The sequence below is a fragment of the Physeter macrocephalus genome, chromosome 2 (genome assembly GCF_002837175.3).
Source record: "Physeter macrocephalus isolate SW-GA chromosome 2, ASM283717v5, whole genome shotgun sequence".
Taxonomy (NCBI): Eukaryota; Metazoa; Chordata; class Mammalia; order Artiodactyla; family Physeteridae; genus Physeter; species Physeter macrocephalus.
In genome coordinates this window covers 17,521,511-17,539,524 of record NC_041215.1, presented here as the reverse complement: position 1 = coordinate 17,539,524, position 18,014 = coordinate 17,521,511, and the positions used below count along the sequence as shown (strand labels likewise).

Below are 18,014 nucleotides of genomic sequence, written 5' to 3'. Positions count from 1 at the left end.
TATCTTGTTCCTTCATCTGGTACATAGCCCTCTGCCTTTTCATCTTGTCTGTCTTTCTGTGAATGTGGTTTTTGTTCCACAGGCTGTAGGATTGTAGTTCTTCTTGCTTCTGCTGTCTGCCCTGTGGTGGTTGAGGCTATCTAAGAGGCTTGTGCAAGATTCCTGATGGGAGTGACTGGTGGTGGGTGAGCCAGTTCTCTTTACTCTTCTCAATTTGCTCCACCTTTTCTTCAGTATGTTAATTTGTAAAAGTACAAGTTATGGTCAAAATTAAGAGTATTATTTGGTGGTGTTTCCTGATTATCAATTATTTTTTCCTTTTCTGCCTTGTTTTGTATTTATATTATTAAAATCATCCATGTTATTCAATACTTATTTTTTTAATATATCACAAAGAAAAACACTAATGGATTTAATAGACTTAAATTATAACATTCTCTATATTATACAAGAATAAAGAGTAAATGATAAGTGATAAACTTGGAGATATATTCCTAATATATAGAGAAGATTACATGCTCAGTAGAGTTCTTGCCACACCAACAATACAAACACGGATAACACCCAACAGGAATTGACAAAAAAAAAAATGCCCCATAGAACAGAAAGGGTTATGACAACTTAAAGTCATCCATGTTGCTTATTCTTAAATGTTATATATTATGGGAAATATAAAGAAATAGAAAAAATAATTTCTTTATATACTACATGTTCCAAAATTTCACTGTGGTTTACTCAGTAGGCTTCTTTGATCTGGAAATTCATGTCTTTCAGCTCTGGAAAAGTATTTTATATTATTTTCTTAGATAACATGGTCTTTTTGGATTTTTTTTCCTTTTTGTTTCTTTCTTTCTAAAACTCCTCAGACTCTTTATCTTTTTGGTCTCCTTTCTTGCAGAGTGTCACCACTTTATATCTAATCCTTTTATTGAATTTTCATGTTGGTTTCCATAATTTTAATTTCTTAAATCTCTGTCTTATTCTTTTTTTACTTGCAACTATTCTTGTTTTATCTTTTTGAAGATACAAATTAAAAGTGTTGTTAAGAGTTTTCTTGTTCCCAGAGATTATTTTAGAACAGTTATGGAGTCTCCTTAACACAAACTCTATCACAATTGGGAATCCACTGAGGCTGTGAGTTTATATGTGGCTGTAATTCTGCTACCTGAAAGATAAAACTTTAAGGTTAGTTTTAGATTATTTCAGCCTGAAGATGTAGGAAATAAGACATTCTTTTAGTAAAGTAAGATAAAGTCCCTGATTCCCTGACAAGTGAATTGAGCAAATATTTTAGGACTTTGAGCTTGTCATTCTTTTTTTTTTTTTGTAAGCTCTCCATCACATATAGAAGCAACCAACTGGCCTTGCAGTCCTCGAATTCCTCACTTGCTCCTTGGACTTCAATGCCAGTGACCAAAAGCATATGTCATTGTCCAGGGCACCTTCTGGTTGGGGACCGCTTGCTCAAACCTCAGCTCTGTCCTCAGCAGCAGCAGGGAAGCCTGACTGGGCAAAGAGAAGGAGACAAGACATACGAACATTGTGTACCCTAGAACTCAGCATGGTCTGTCCACTCACACACCTAAGTGTGTTACCCCATCTCTCCTCTTGTTCCTCACTGTGTTTTAAGTTGATTTAGTAAACCATGTGATTTAAGTATTTCAGTTTGGCCTGTGAACCTTTCTATGCTGTGACCTCCAACATGGCTTGCCTGATGATATAGTTGGAGCCTGTCATTGCCTTAAGGTAATTTCCCACGTGGCAGGCACAGACACCAAAACCCAGACACTGATGTGACCAACCCTGGATGCTGGATGCTAACTCTTGATCCTCTGGCACTGGTAACCCTAGAAAACCTTGTATAGCTGCTGCTACTGTTACCAAAAGAGGAGGTCCAGCTGCTTGCTGTTCAAAAGCCAATAAAGAGGCAAGGTTGGTGGAAAGGAAAGTTTGCTTTATCCTGGACGACAGCAACCAGTGGGAGGGCAGACTCCTGTCCAAAGGCTGACTCCCTCTCCCACTGACAACCAGTGGGCAAGAGCTTTTATAGACAGAAGGAGGGGGCTACATGCAGAAACAGCACAGTCAGCTCTGACAGTCATCTTGAAATTGGTCATGCAGTGGTCTGAGCAGCATCATTTTGATTGTTTTAAGTACAGTTAATCTTCACTTCCAGGGTTGGTTTCTTCCCATTTCCTTGAGGCCAGTTCTTCGAATTGTGGCAGCTTATGTCATTGCTACAGTCTGGTCATCATGTAGTTAACATCTTCCACCTGGTGGGGGTTTCAGTATCTCTAAGACAGGTCAGAGGATCTGGCTCAGAATATTATCTATAGTCCTTGAGAAGGAACTAAAGTCCTTGACTATGCTTAATGACTAATATTATTTGGTCTCCTTTGACTGTTTTCCTTTGTTTCTGCATTTTCTTACTTCTCTGATTAAACTTATTCTTTGGCTAAAGTATTTCCACAGACAAAAGTCAGGCAGGGGACATGGCAGGGAAGGACCATAGGATCCTCTCCATTTCACTACCCTCCCAGCATGGGTCCCCTGAAATTCTTGCCTTCTGCATTGCTAGCTTAGGATTCAAGTGATGCTGGATCTGCTTTGTGGAGCCTAGCCCTGTGCTACAAGGGAGGCAAGGAAGGGCGGGATCTGACTTCTAGAGTGAGAAGCATAGGAGGTGTTGAATTGATCTGGGCAGTCAAAAAAGAATGACAAATATTCCCTACAGTTGACCTGGTCTGCCATCCTTCTCTCTGCAGGTATGCAGACAGGGATAGACGGAAGGCTGGTCGCAACTATTAATCCTGGTTGTGCCTGGGAGGTGAGCTTTTACATTATTCATTGTTTTATTCTTTAGACTTGACCTTATTGTTTGGGAGGAGTGGTGTAAGGCCTAAAATTAAGGTCCACTATTATGGGCTGCCTTGACATCTGGGGAAAACTGGGATGGTCTTGAATGGCCTACTGTAAGTTCACCTCCTCACTCTGCTCCCACAGAAATGATCCCCTAGCAAGCAATCCTCCTTATCATGGGGACCAGGCACAGTTCCTGCTCATCCCTGAATAATGGGCTTCAGTGCCCTGCCAGCCTGCAGAATTATTCAAACAAACCAGTCACATCCACCCATGGGAATGACAGGGCACTTCATCCTCTTATCACTACAAAGCCTGCCTCTGACAACGCCTGGCTATTCACTCTATTCAACTCTGTTGTTGAGTATAGCCCCATGGAATCCTGTGTGACACATGGAATCCTCCCACCCCCCCAGGGCTATGAGTATATGTGACTAATAAAGTGCTGTCTGTCCAGCATCAGATGTCATGTGTTCCACTATCCCCATAACAGTTGGGCAGGAATCCCTCCCTCATCCAAGAGGCAAAGAGGAGACAATCAAAGCAGGAGGGAATATAAATCATAAATCTTTTAAAAGCACCATTTAGACAGAATAAGTCAGGATCTCAAATGTCTTTACCCTTTGACTCAGTTCCAACAAATTACTCTGTAGAAATATTTGCACAAGATCTCAGTGATAAAACACATAAGGATGTTCATTGCAGTATTATTTGTTATAGGGTGAAAATGGAAGCAGCCTAAGTGTCTTGTCTATCAGTAGGGAATTGAATAAATAATTCCACACAATGCAATGTGGTGAAGTCATTAAAATTGAAGTGGTATATAATTTACAATAGCTACTCAAAATATGTCAGTGTTATAAGTTAACTACATAGCAACATCTTTATTTTAATCCTCTAGCATTTCTCTATTCCCAAACTTGCTCTGCACCAACTATCTGATTTTATTGCCTAGAACTATCTGCAAGAAAAATGCATTTTTTAACGAATAAAAGAAAGAAAATCAAATTTTGTTAGTGCCATGAATGTATTTCTTTCCCCTAAAGAGTAAATGGATTGACATGATTAACCCCACTTGAAATATGAGAAAATTGAGATTAAAATTAATAACCCTGACATAAAATCACTGAGCACAGAGAAGGTATATCTTAAACATTTGTTGGATGAATGAGTAGATGATGGGTGAATGGATGGTGGATGATGGATGGATGAATGGGTGGGTGGATGGGTGGATGAATAAAGTACGTAACTCCCACTTTTATGCACTTGTTACAAAATTTAGCTTATTAACTTAATGAGTATCTTTGGACCTGAATTTTCAAATGCAATAAGAACATATTAATAGATTTAAGGTGATATAAAAAGGCACTAATTAATATTTTTGTAGGATTTGCTTCAGTTCCTCACATCCCAAAGATTTCGACCTGTTTCATAAACCCAGCACTTGAAGCTCCTTTGAATTTCTTATTCTGTAGGTTCCCCGGAAGGTGGCAGTATGGTGTAAGGACTAAGTACTCTAAGTTCAAATAGGATTCAACCATCATCCTCATCATTATCAGTAAAATAATATTAATAACAAGGGATCTTTTTGCACCCTGCCATGATCCAAGTACAGTGTTCATTGTTTTCCAAGCATAAATGTATATTTAAATGTTTACAGTAAACAAACATAAGAGAAGTTTTCCCCTTTTTCCAAATAAGATAATGTTGAACATACTTTATAATGAATTTTACACTTGACCTTATTTTTTTGGTAAATACAGTTGTGAAAATTGAGTTACAGACTCTTTCTTTTAAAATATTCTCCCCTTAATATGCACCTTTTCTGAAATTGGTCAAGACAATTAGGCACACTAAGGCAGCACATCCAGAAAGATAACCTCCCCCATTTTTTTTCTTTAGTTTGAAGTTTTAATGTCAAAATAACCCTTTCACACAGACGTAGAGAATGGACTTGAGGACATGGGGTGTGGGAAGGGTAAGCTGGGACGAAGTGAGAGAGTGACATGGTCATATATACACTACCAAATGTAAAATAGATAGCTAGTGGGAAGCAGCCGCATAGCACAGGGAGATCAGCTCGATGATTTGTGTCCACCTATAGGGGTGGGATAGGAAGGATGGGAGGGTGGGGCAAGAGGGAGGGGAATATGGTGATATATGTATACGTATAGCTGATTCATTTTGTTATACAGCAGAAACTAACACCATTGTAAAACAATTATACTCCAATAAAGATGTTTAAAAAAAAGAAAATAGATTTACTCTAAGTGCTCACAGCACATGGTTTGTTCAGTTTAATTTATGTAATAATAATGTATTTAACATCTACTATGTTCCTTGCACAATGTTAGATAGTAAATTTAAAAGATTAATGTGGCATAGATTCTCCCCTTAGCTGAGCAAATATAAGTGTTGTTGGTGAAGGAGGAGGAGGAAACATAAATCATTAAGTAAATGAAAATGTCAGGAATTACAATAGAATTATGAACAAAGAATTAAGGTAGCAAAAGCAGAGAATTTTAAGCCCAAATGGTGTATAAAAGTTTTCAACCAGAAGGCAACTTCTGAACGGTGGCTTATGTAGGCATCAGTTTCACTTCGGAAAAAAAGGGAGATATGCATTCCAAAAGAAGACTCTGTGTGTGCTGTCTTATGGATGCATAAGCAAGTAAATAATGCCCAGGTATGCAATGAAACATGTCAACGAGATATGGACCAATCTGGGTGGTTGAGGGATGGAAAGCAAAGTGGAAGGGGCTAAAAGTATGAAACACATCTGGGAAATTACGTTGATATCTATTTATGAAGAATTTTGCATTCTGTTACAGAGTTTGCTATAGATCTGTAGGGGATTATGTATGAAGCATCATAATTCAATCTGGATTTAATAGCGTTAACTGGAGAGGGAATGAGTAAAATCTAATGGAGGGGGAGAGTAAAGTCAAGAAGTCCAATTAAGTCTGTTAATTCATCTTCACTATCATTATTCTGAATTCTTTTTTCTGGAAGGTTGCCTATCTCCACTTCATTTAGTTGTTTTTGGGGGGTTTTACCTTGTTCCTTCATCTGGTACATAGCCCTCTGCCTTTTCATCTTGTCTGTCTTTCTGTGAATGTGGTTTTTGTTCCACAGGCTGTAGGATTGTAGTTCTTCTTGCTTCTGCTGTCTGCCCTGTGGTGGTTGAGGCTATCTAAGAGGCTTGTGCAAGATTCCTGATGGGAGTGACTGGTGGTGGGTGAGCCAGTTCTCTTTACTCTTCTCAATTTGCTCCACCTTTTCTTCAGTATGTTAATTTGTAAAAGTACAAGTTATGGTCAAAATTAAGAGTATTATTTGGTGGTGTTTCCTGATTATCAATTATTTTTTCCTTTTCTGCCTTGTTTTGTATTTATATTATTAAAATCATCCATGTTATTCAATACTTATTTTTTTAATATATCACAAAGAAAAACACTAATGGATTTAATAGACTTAAATTATAACATTCTCTATATTATACAAGAATAAAGAGTAAATGATAAGTGATAAACTTGGAGATATATTCCTAATATATAGAGAAGATTACATGCTCAGTAGAGTTCTTGCCACACCAACAATACAAACACGGATAACACCCAACAGGAATTGACAAAAAAAAAAATGCCCCATAGAACAGAAAGGGTTATGACAACTTAAAGTCATCCATGTTGCTTATTCTTAAATGTTATATATTATGGGAAATATAAAGAAATAGAAAAAATAATTTCTTTATATACTACATGTTCCAAAATTTCACTGTGGTTTACTCAGTAGGCTTCTTTGATCTGGAAATTCATGTCTTTCAGCTCTGGAAAAGTATTTTATATTATTTTCTTAGATAACATGGTCTTTTTGGATTTTTTTTCCTTTTTGTTTCTTTCTTTCTAAAACTCCTCAGACTCTTTATCTTTTTGGTCTCCTTTCTTGCAGAGTGTCACCACTTTATATCTAATCCTTTTATTGAATTTTCATGTTGGTTTCCATAATTTTAATTTCTTAAATCTCTGTCTTATTCTTTTTTTACTTGCAACTATTCTTGTTTTATCTTTTTGAAGATACAAATTAAAAGTGTTGTTAAGAGTTTTCTTGTTCCCAGAGATTATTTTAGAACAGTTATGGAGTCTCCTTAACACAAACTCTATCACAATTGGGAATCCACTGAGGCTGTGAGTTTATATGTGGCTGTAATTCTGCTACCTGAAAGATAAAACTTTAAGGTTAGTTTTAGATTATTTCAGCCTGAAGATGTAGGAAATAAGACATTCTTTTAGTAAAGTAAGATAAAGTCCCTGATTCCCTGACAAGTGAATTGAGCAAATATTTTAGGACTTTGAGCTTGTCATTCTTTTTTTTTTTTGTAAGCTCCCCATCACATATAGAAGCAACCAACTGGCCTTGCAGTCCTCGAATTCCTCACTTGCTCCTTGGACTTCAATGCCAGTGACCAAAAGCATATGTCATTGTCCAGGGCACCTTCTGGTTGGGGACCGCTTGCTCAAACCTCAGCTCTGTCCTCAGCAGCAGCAGGGAAGCCTGACTGGGCAAAGAGAAGGAGACAAGACATACGAACATTGTGTACCCTAGAACTCAGCATGGTCTGTCCACTCACACACCTAAGTGTGTTACCCCATCTCTCCTCTTGTTCCTCACTGTGTTTTAAGTTGATTTAGTAAACCATGTGATTTAAGTATTTCAGTTTGGCCTGTGAACCTTTCTATGCTGTGACCTCCAACATGGCTTGCCTGATGATATAGTTGGAGCCTGTCATTGCCTTAAGGTAATTTCCCACGTGGCAGGCACAGACACCAAAACCCAGACACTGATGTGACCAACCCTGGATGCTGGATGCTAACTCTTGATCCTCTGGCACTGGTAACCCTAGAAAACCTTGTATAGCTGCTGCTACTGTTACCAAAAGAGGAGGTCCAGCTGCTTGCTGTTCAAAAGCCAATAAAGAGGCAAGGTTGGTGGAAAGGAAAGTTTGCTTTATCCTGGACGACAGCAACCAGTGGGAGGGCAGACTCCTGTCCAAAGGCTGACTCCCTCTCCCACTGACAACCAGTGGGCAAGAGCTTTTATAGACAGAAGGAGGGGGCTACATGCAGAAACAGCACAGTCAGCTCTGACAGTCATCTTGAAATTGGTCATGCAGTGGTCTGAGCAGCATCATTTTGATTGTTTTAAGTACAGTTAATCTTCACTTCCAGGGTTGGTTTCTTCCCATTTCCTTGAGGCCAGTTCTTCGAATTGTGGCAGCTTATGTCATTGCTACAGTCTGGTCATCATGTAGTTAACATCTTCCACCTGGTGGGGGTTTCAGTATCTCTAAGACAGGTCAGAGGATCTGGCTCAGAATATTATCTATAGTCCTTGAGAAGGAACTAAAGTCCTTGACTATGCTTAATGACTAATATTATTTGGTCTCCTTTGACTGTTTTCCTTTGTTTCTGCATTTTCTTACTTCTCTGATTAAACTTATTCTTTGGCTAAAGTATTTCCACAGACAAAAGTCAGGCAGGGGACATGGCAGGGAAGGACCATAGGATCCTCTCCATTTCACTACCCTCCCAGCATGGGTCCCCTGAAATTCTTGCCTTCTGCATTGCTAGCTTAGGATTCAAGTGATGCTGGATCTGCTTTGTGGAGCCTAGCCCTGTGCTACAAGGGAGGCAAGGAAGGGCGGGATCTGACTTCTAGAGTGAGAAGCATAGGAGGTGTTGAATTGATCTGGGCAGTCAAAAAAGAATGACAAATATTCCCTACAGTTGACCTGGTCTGCCATCCTTCTCTCTGCAGGTATGCAGACAGGGATAGACGGAAGGCTGGTCGCAACTATTAATCCTGGTTGTGCCTGGGAGGTGAGCTTTTACATTATTCATTGTTTTATTCTTTAGACTTGACCTTATTGTTTGGGAGGAGTGGTGTAAGGCCTAAAATTAAGGTCCACTATTATGGGCTGCCTTGACATCTGGGGAAAACTGGGATGGTCTTGAATGGCCTACTGTAAGTTCACCTCCTCACTCTGCTCCCACAGAAATGATCCCCTAGCAAGCAATCCTCCTTATCATGGGGACCAGGCACAGTTCCTGCTCATCCCTGAATAATGGGCTTCAGTGCCCTGCCAGCCTGCAGAATTATTCAAACAAACCAGTCACATCCACCCATGGGAATGACAGGGCACTTCATCCTCTTATCACTACAAAGCCTGCCTCTGACAACGCCTGGCTATTCACTCTATTCAACTCTGTTGTTGAGTATAGCCCCATGGAATCCTGTGTGACACATGGAATCCTCCCACCCCCCCAGGGCTATGAGTATATGTGACTAATAAAGTGCTGTCTGTCCAGCATCAGATGTCATGTGTTCCACTATCCCCATAACAGTTGGGCAGGAATCCCTCCCTCATCCAAGAGGCAAAGAGGAGACAATCAAAGCAGGAGGGAATATAAATCATAAATCTTTTAAAAGCACCATTTAGACAGAATAAGTCAGGATCTCAAATGTCTTTACCCTTTGACTCAGTTCCAACAAATTACTCTGTAGAAATATTTGCACAAGATCTCAGTGATAAAACACATAAGGATGTTCATTGCAGTATTATTTGTTATAGGGTGAAAATGGAAGCAGCCTAAGTGTCTTGTCTATCAGTAGGGAATTGAATAAATAATTCCACACAATGCAATGTGGTGAAGTCATTAAAATTGAAGTGGTATATAATTTACAATAGCTACTCAAAATATGTCAGTGTTATAAGTTAACTACATAGCAACATCTTTATTTTAATCCTCTAGCATTTCTCTATTCCCAAACTTGCTCTGCACCAACTATCTGATTTTATTGCCTAGAACTATCTGCAAGAAAAATGCATTTTTTAACGAATAAAAGAAAGAAAATCAAATTTTGTTAGTGCCATGAATGTATTTCTTTCCCCTAAAGAGTAAATGGATTGACATGATTAACCCCACTTGAAATATGAGAAAATTGAGATTAAAATTAATAACCCTGACATAAAATCACTGAGCACAGAGAAGGTATATCTTAAACATTTGTTGGATGAATGAGTAGATGATGGGTGAATGGATGGTGGATGATGGATGGATGAATGGGTGGGTGGATGGGTGGATGAATAAAGTACGTAACTCCCACTTTTATGCACTTGTTACAAAATTTAGCTTATTAACTTAATGAGTATCTTTGGACCTGAATTTTCAAATGCAATAAGAACATATTAATAGATTTAAGGTGATATAAAAAGGCACTAATTAATATTTTTGTAGGATTTGCTTCAGTTCCTCACATCCCAAAGATTTCGACCTGTTTCATAAACCCAGCACTTGAAGCTCCTTTGAATTTCTTATTCTGTAGGTTCCCCGGAAGGTGGCAGTATGGTGTAAGGACTAAGTACTCTAAGTTCAAATAGGATTCAACCATCATCCTCATCATTATCAGTAAAATAATATTAATAACAAGGGATCTTTTTGCACCCTGCCATGATCCAAGTACAGTGTTCATTGTTTTCCAAGCATAAATGTATATTTAAATGTTTACAGTAAACAAACATAAGAGAAGTTTTCCCCTTTTTCCAAATAAGATAATGTTGAACATACTTTATAATGAATTTTACACTTGACCTTATTTTTTTGGTAAATACAGTTGTGAAAATTGAGTTACAGACTCTTTCTTTTAAAATATTCTCCCCTTAATATGCACCTTTTCTGAAATTGGTCAAGACAATTAGGCACACTAAGGCAGCACATCCAGAAAGATAACCTCCCCCATTTTTTTTCTTTAGTTTGAAGTTTTAATGTCAAAATAACCCTTTCACACAGACGTAGAGAATGGACTTGAGGACATGGGGTGTGGGAAGGGTAAGCTGGGACGAAGTGAGAGAGTGACATGGTCATATATACACTACCAAATGTAAAATAGATAGCTAGTGGGAAGCAGCCGCATAGCACAGGGAGATCAGCTCGATGATTTGTGACCACCTAGACGGGTGGGATAGGGAGGGTGGGAGGGAGACGCAAGAGGGAGGAGATATAGGGATATAAGTATACATACAGCTGATTCACTTGGTTATAAAGCAGAAACTAACCCACCATTATAAAGCAATTATACTCCAATAAAGATGTTTAAAAAAATAGCCCTTTCACCAAAATAAGGCAGCTTTATGCGGTTAAAACATTAGTTCTTTGTCAAAGGTTATGTTCATCTGTCCTCATCTGCTGTCACCACCTGTATCTTCTTTAAAGATCAGTTTTTTCATTGTAGCGACAGCTACATGAGGCTCCTTGGCTGTCCAGTTATGATTTACTGCCTAAATGTATAACACTGTCAAGCAAGAGCTCCACTGTGGTTTCACTTACATGCTGAGCTGGTCCTAGTGTTTTACTCAAATCTCAGCAGATCTTGGAGGGACAATACTGGTACTCCTCATCACAGTCCTTTTTGCTTTTGCCACACATCCCATAGCCCCTGTCGCGTTGTTTGCAGCACTTTGTCAAGGAAGGGATGCCAATGTTCAGATGAACACCAAACAGTGAAGAGCCACATCCATTCTGTAGGGACGGTTTATCATCACAACGTGGGAAAGGCTTAGATCCAGCCCTGCATTTACACTGGCAGAGCCAGTCCTCTCCTCCCAGGAGGTCCAAGACTGCATTCAGGCATTTGTCTTTCTTGTTAACACCCTTCCGGTTGGCCTGCAGGGTAGACCTCCAGTCGGTGGTCTGGGCCTGCTCCTAGCTCCTGAAAGTAGTGGTCAGGAGGAAGAGGAGGGCAGGAGAAAAGTCATCGGCGCCACGTGGGACCCCACGGGTCCCTGGAGCAGCATGATGGGTGCACCTCCACGGAGCCCCCAGGATGCCCTGGGCAGCCTAGCTGAGCCCGGGCTGAGTGGCTGCAACCAGCTCCATACCCATGTGTCCTTCCTGGCTGGGAGGCTGGTCCTAGCCACCTTCACTGGGCTTCCACTTGGGAGGCGGCCCCATGTACAGTATTTCTAAATTTTGTCTCAGAATAAAACCAGAAAAAGCTGGAAACCTTGAATTATTTTTTCCTGTTTTGATGATATAGCCAAATAAGGGAGGGATTGTGTTAGGTCATGTTCTGTAGGTGGGGGCTGGGTGCTCATGATTTTGTTGGGGATGCTGCCAGGAGAGAGAGAGAGTGAGGAAAACAGGATAAGGTAGATGAAGGAGTTGAACAAAAATGTATGTTCTTAAGACTTCCCTGGTGGTCCAATGGTTAAGACTCCGCACTTCCACTGCAGGGGGCAGGGGTTGGATCTCTGGTCAGGGAACTGAGATCCCGCATGCCCTGCAGCGTGGCCAAAAAATAAAAAATAAATTTAAAAAAACATGTAGGTTCAGCCAAAGTCAAACATCACCCTGATTCCAGGAGAAGCCCTGGAGCAAGAGTGATAACACAGAGTTGCTCCCACTCTGAGATAAGGGGCTGGCCTTTCGTACCCCCATCTCTAACAGTCATTAGCTGCAAGATGCTCCCTAAGGATGAGGATCATTACCTGCCAGAGCAGCTCCCGTTTAGATGAGGACAATTTTTTGAAGGAAAGGGCAGATGTGAGTGATAATGTAACCAAGCAGGACCCCATGGGGCCTTCCCAGGACAGGCACCCTCACTTCATGTCCTCCACCCACCTCTTGTTTGTAGAAAAATTTTATCCTCCTAGGTCTTCCCTGAGTTCCAAAGAATAAATTTAATCAGAGTAGTGAGAAAATGCAGAAAAAAAGGAAAACAGTCAAGTGAGACAAAATAATAGTTTAGCCATTAAACAAAGTCAAGGACCTTCAGTTCCTCCTCAAGGGCTATAGATCGATTCTGTCCATGTCTTTTGAGCTGTTTTGCAGATACTGAAACCCCCACCAGATGGAAAGAAGTTAACTGTATGCTGCCCACAAGCACGTAGATCCCAGACCAGTTGGAACCAGAAGGTTGATGATGTTGACACCCAATTACCTTTCACCACCAACCAATCAAAAGAATGTCCACAAGCTGATCAAACCCTGCAACCTTCTCCCTCACCCTGTCTTTAAAAACCTTTCCCTGAAAGCCATCGTGGAGTTTAGGCCTTGGAGCTCTAGCTGCCTGGACTCCTTACTTGGTGCCCTGCAATAAACCCTGCACTTTCCTTCACCACAACCTGGTGTCAGTAGATTGGCTTTACTACGAGTGGGCGAGCAGACCCAAGTTTGGTTCAGTAACGGTAACAGCCATCTCACAACAGCTGAAAGATGGGTGCATAAAGAAAAATCCTTGGGACTTCCCTGGTGGTCCAGTTGTTGAGACTTTGCCTTCCAATGCAGGGTGTGCAGGTTCAATCCCTGGTCAGGGACCTAAGATCCCACATGCCTCACAGCCAGAAAACCAAAGCATAAAACAGAAGCAATGTTGTAACAAATTCTATAAAGACTTTAAAAGTGGTCCACATCAAAAAAATCTTGGGGCTTCCCTGGTGGCGCAGCGGTTGGGAGTCCGCCTGCCGATGCAGGGGACGCGGGTTCGTGCCCCGGTCCGGGAGGATCCCACATGCCGCGGAGCGGCTGGGCCCGTGAGCCATGGCCGCTGAGCCTGCGCGTCCGGAGCCTGTGCTCCGCAACGGGAGAGGCCACAGCAGTGAGAGGTCCACGTACCACAAAAAAAAAAAAAAAAAAAAAAAATCCCTTTGTTCTTTGGGGAGGGGTGAATACACTCATGACATTAACAAAATTTGATTTTTTTCCTTTATTTGTTTTTTTAAAAATATATTTTCATGGAACTAGTTCTAAGGAGTAGGCCAGGAAATGGGGCCAGGGGAGGTACTGACATCATCCTCTACACCAACACTTAACATGAATTAAGCCTGAGTGACATCATAATCCTTGAGACTATAAAGAATTAAGAATTACGTGTAAGCTGCTCACCCCTGGCTTTATCATGTGATGATGCAACATGGTTTATGGGAAATCATTATTTTGAACACTTTAAAATGAAGAGGAAGTGACATTCATATTCTATATAGCAACTTTTGAGGCAGTGGGTAAACATAACCAGACAAAGTTTTGAGCACTGTAGTGAACACCCCTGGTGCTCTGTCCAGATCCCATTCATCACTTTGCCTGTCAAGTTATGTACACACCCCACCCCCAGAGGCAGCCCATAACCAATGACTGACTAAAACAGGGGGATGAAAGGCTCTGCCTCAAGATGGATCATCTCCATGGTACCCATTCCAGAGCTCCCCCATGGAATTAGCTGGGACAACCCATATCCTCCCTAAAATAATCATGTGCATTCCAACCCCTTCTACCCCTGCCCCCAATAAACCATGTACATCCCAACAATTACCCCCCCAACAAATTATTTGCATGCTAACTGTTCCCCTCAACATATCATGTGCAGTCTAACTATTACCCTCCAAAAAAATCATTTGCATGCCAACACTTACTCCTCCAACAAATTATGTCATCCCAACCCTTACTAACCCAACAAATCATGTGATCACAACCCTGGCTCTCAGACAAATCAAGTACATCCAAACCCTTACAAAAGCATGTGCATTCCCCAACAAAGCATGTGCATCTTAACTCCTACCTCAAGATCTGCTAAAAGGAGACTGGCCTAAGATAACCACATCATAAAGGAATTTCTATCAATTAGTAGAAGTTACTTTTGGAGCTATTGTGAAGGTTTCCTGGGAGGAAATATCTCTTCTGGGTCTGGGAGTTGGAAGGGGAGCTAGAGTTAGAGAGAGAAAGGAAATTTCAGGTAGAGGGAACAGCATGTGCAAAAACAAGACTCCTTGAGAATGGGGATTTTTGTCTGTTCACTATTTTATCCCTTGGACCCAGAATGGAGCAGTGCCCTCTGGGGTGAGGCTGGAGATTGAGCCTGGACTCAGATATGTAGATGCCAAGAGATTCCCATTGCTGAGAACTACTGGCCCCTACCACCAGGAGACCTCTCAGGAGCTAGTCAGTTGCTTGAAACAGCTGATAACTACTCTAAGGGTTACAACAATGAATAAACAAAAATCCTTGCCCTGTGGATCTGGCATTCCAGTAGTGTAGAGAGAGAATATACAAAATAAATAAAGTAAATAAGCAAACTGTTTTGTATATTAGAAGGTGGTGGGTACAATGAATAAAAATAATTGGGCAATAGTGATGGGGCATGTGTGTGTGTGTGTGTGTGTGTGTGTGTGTGTGTGTGTGACTTTAGACAGGGCAGTCAGGGAAGGCCTCAATGACAAGGGGACACTTAACCAATAACTTGAAATGAGGAAGTGAGCCATATGGTTACCTGAAGGTATCTGAGGTAAAGCATTTAGATACAGGGAACAGCAAAGGCAAAGGCCCAGAGGCAGGAGAGTGCCTAGCATCTTCAAGGAAAGACAAATACAAAAGCATGTGCATTCCCCAACAAAGCATGTGCATCTTAACTCCTACCTCAAGATCTGCTAAAAGGAGACTGGCCTAAGATAACCACATCATAAAGGAATTTCTATCAATTAGTAGAAGTTACTTTTGGAGCTATTGTGAAGGTTTCCTGGGAGGAAATATCTCTTCTGGGTCTGGGAGTTGGAAGGGGAGCTAGAGTTAGAGAGAGAAAGGAAATTTCAGGTAGAGGGAACAGCATGTGCAAAAACAAGACTCCTTGAGAATGGGGATTTTTGTCTGTTCACTATTTTATCCCTTGGACCCAGAATGGAGCAGTGCCCTCTGGGGTGAGGCTGGAGATTGAGCCTGGACTCAGATATGTAGATGCCAAGAGATTCCCATTGCTGAGAACTACTGGCCCCTACCACCAGGAGACCTCTCAGGAGCTAGTCAGTTGCTTGAAACAGCTGATAACTACTCTAAGGGTTACAACAATGAATAAACAAAAATCCTTGCCCTGTGGATCTGGCATTCCAGTAGTGTAGAGAGAGAATATACAAAATAAATAAAGTAAATAAGCAAACTGTTTTGTATATTAGAAGGTGGTGGGTACAATGAATAAAAATAATTGGGCAATAGTGATGGGGCATGTGTGTGTGTGTGTGTGTGTGTGTGTGTGTGTGTGTGTGTGACTTTAGACAGGGCAGTCAGGGAAGGCCTCAATGACAAGGGGACACTTAACCAATAACTTGAAATGAGGAAGTGAGCCATATGGTTACCTGAAGGTATCTGAGGTAAAGCATTTAGATACAGGGAACAGCAAAGGCAAAGGCCCAGAGGCAGGAGAGTGCCTAGCATCTTCAAGGAAAGACAAAGAGACAGTGTGGTCAAAGCAGAAAAAGTGAAGGGGAGTCTGGGAGGAGATGAGGGCAAGAATATGACAGGGGCAGATCATGAAGGACCCTACAGGCCACAGTGAGGAATTTGGCTTTTACTCTGAGTGAGGTGGGAGTCACATGGGCTCTCAGCAGAGGAGGATCAGGATCCGACATGGATTTAACAGGATGGCATTACCTCTGACCTCAGTAAAGCCTAGTTAAACATCGCAACCTGGTTGAGATGAACCAGGAGGAAGCAGAAAGAGTTTCTGAGTCTAGGTCATGAATGTCAGGGCTAGGGACCAGCACAAGACAGTGACCTCATGGAGGTCAAAAGTAGCAAAGACAGCTACCTGTCAGTAAGGTGAAAGGTCTGGCATGTATGTATGTATGGATTGGGGATGGACAGAAAGATAGGTGGGTGAGTGGATGGATGGAAAGGTAGGTGGGTGGGTGGGTGGGTGGATGGATGGATGGATGAATGGATGGATGGATGGATGGATAGAAAGGGCATCTGTAAGGTGCACCTGCAGGAAACTCTAAAAAAAAAACTGAGACACTTTTAGAGGGTCTGGTTTTCAACAAGAAAGTCCCTGGAGTTTTATGCTGTAATAACTTGGTTATAAAAGCTATTATAGGGGCTTCCTTGGTGGCGCAGTGGTTAAGAATCTACCTTCCAATGCAGGGGACATGGGTTCGAGCCCTGGTCCAGGAAGATCCCACATGCCATGGAGCAACTAAGCCCATGTGCCACAACTACTAAGCCCGCACACCACAACTACTGAAGACCATGCATCTAGAGCCCGTGCTCCACAACAAGAGAAGCGACCACATTAGGAAGCCTGGGCACCACAACGAAGAGTAGCCCCTGCTCACCGCAACTAGAGAAAGCCCACGTGCGGCAACTAAGACCCAATGCAGCCAAAAATAAGTTAATTTTTTTTAAAAAAGCTATTATAATCTCATCCTATCACAGGTAAAAAGCTAGGGATATTTGGTTTATACTTGTGTGCTCTACTGAGGAGTGTAAGGGTGGTAGAGAGCCAGCAATGGCTTCTGGTTCTCTTTTGGGTTCTTTTAATAAATACTTCATCATCATACTGTTGGTACACCAGAGAACAATACCGTGCAGATCTGGGTTCTCAGACCTGAGCATGCATCAGAATCACCTGGAGAACCTGTTAAACACAACTTGCTGGGCCCCACCCCAGACCTTCTGGTTCATCAAATCTGGGGGAGAGCCTGAGAATCTGAATTTCTAAGTTCCCAGATGATGCTGATGTTGCTGCTCCAGAGACCATACCTTGAGAACTAGTGATGTAGAGAAACATGGACATTGAAACATAGACTCTGATAGCTCGTGTTGAAAGTAGTTTTGAACATTCTGAATGTAAAGAAGTTTCCAAAATATCTTAACTAACTTATTTTCCACTTCTGTTTTCCTTTTCGTATATAAGAAAGAGTGATATGTTGTCAAAGTTTTTTCCAAATAAATCTACAACAGCTTGTTCAATAAGGATAACATAAAAATTCTAAAGAATAAGAAGGCATTGTGTCACAGTTTGTTAGGTTTGGTGGTACATAAAATATGGGTGTACCTTAAAATTAATGATGCCTTAGGTTTGGTTACATACAGAATTCATGGAGAGGGGAGATGTTAACTCTACCTTGGGGTAGGGAAAGGGGCAGAGTAGGGCTCTGGGGGATCTGCCTTGGGGGTCAAGGAAGGACATACAAAAGAATGCACACATGGAGGACTTGGCCAGGGGCAGAGCAGTGGAGGAAAAAGGGAAATTCCTGGTGGAGGGGACCACACGGAGGCTGGACCATGCCTGAGCGAGTACTCAGGGCAGATGAGCAGCCTGAGGGAGAGGGGTGG

At 41.4% G+C, this 18,014-nt stretch overlaps 1 pseudogene; it reads right to left on the bottom strand.

Annotated features, from left to right (window-relative positions):
- Positions 1-11,126: 11,126 nt before the first annotated feature.
- On the bottom strand, positions 11,127-11,801 carry LOC102981308 (group XIIA secretory phospholipase A2-like; annotated as a pseudogene).
- Positions 11,802-18,014: the final 6,213 nt, after the last annotated feature.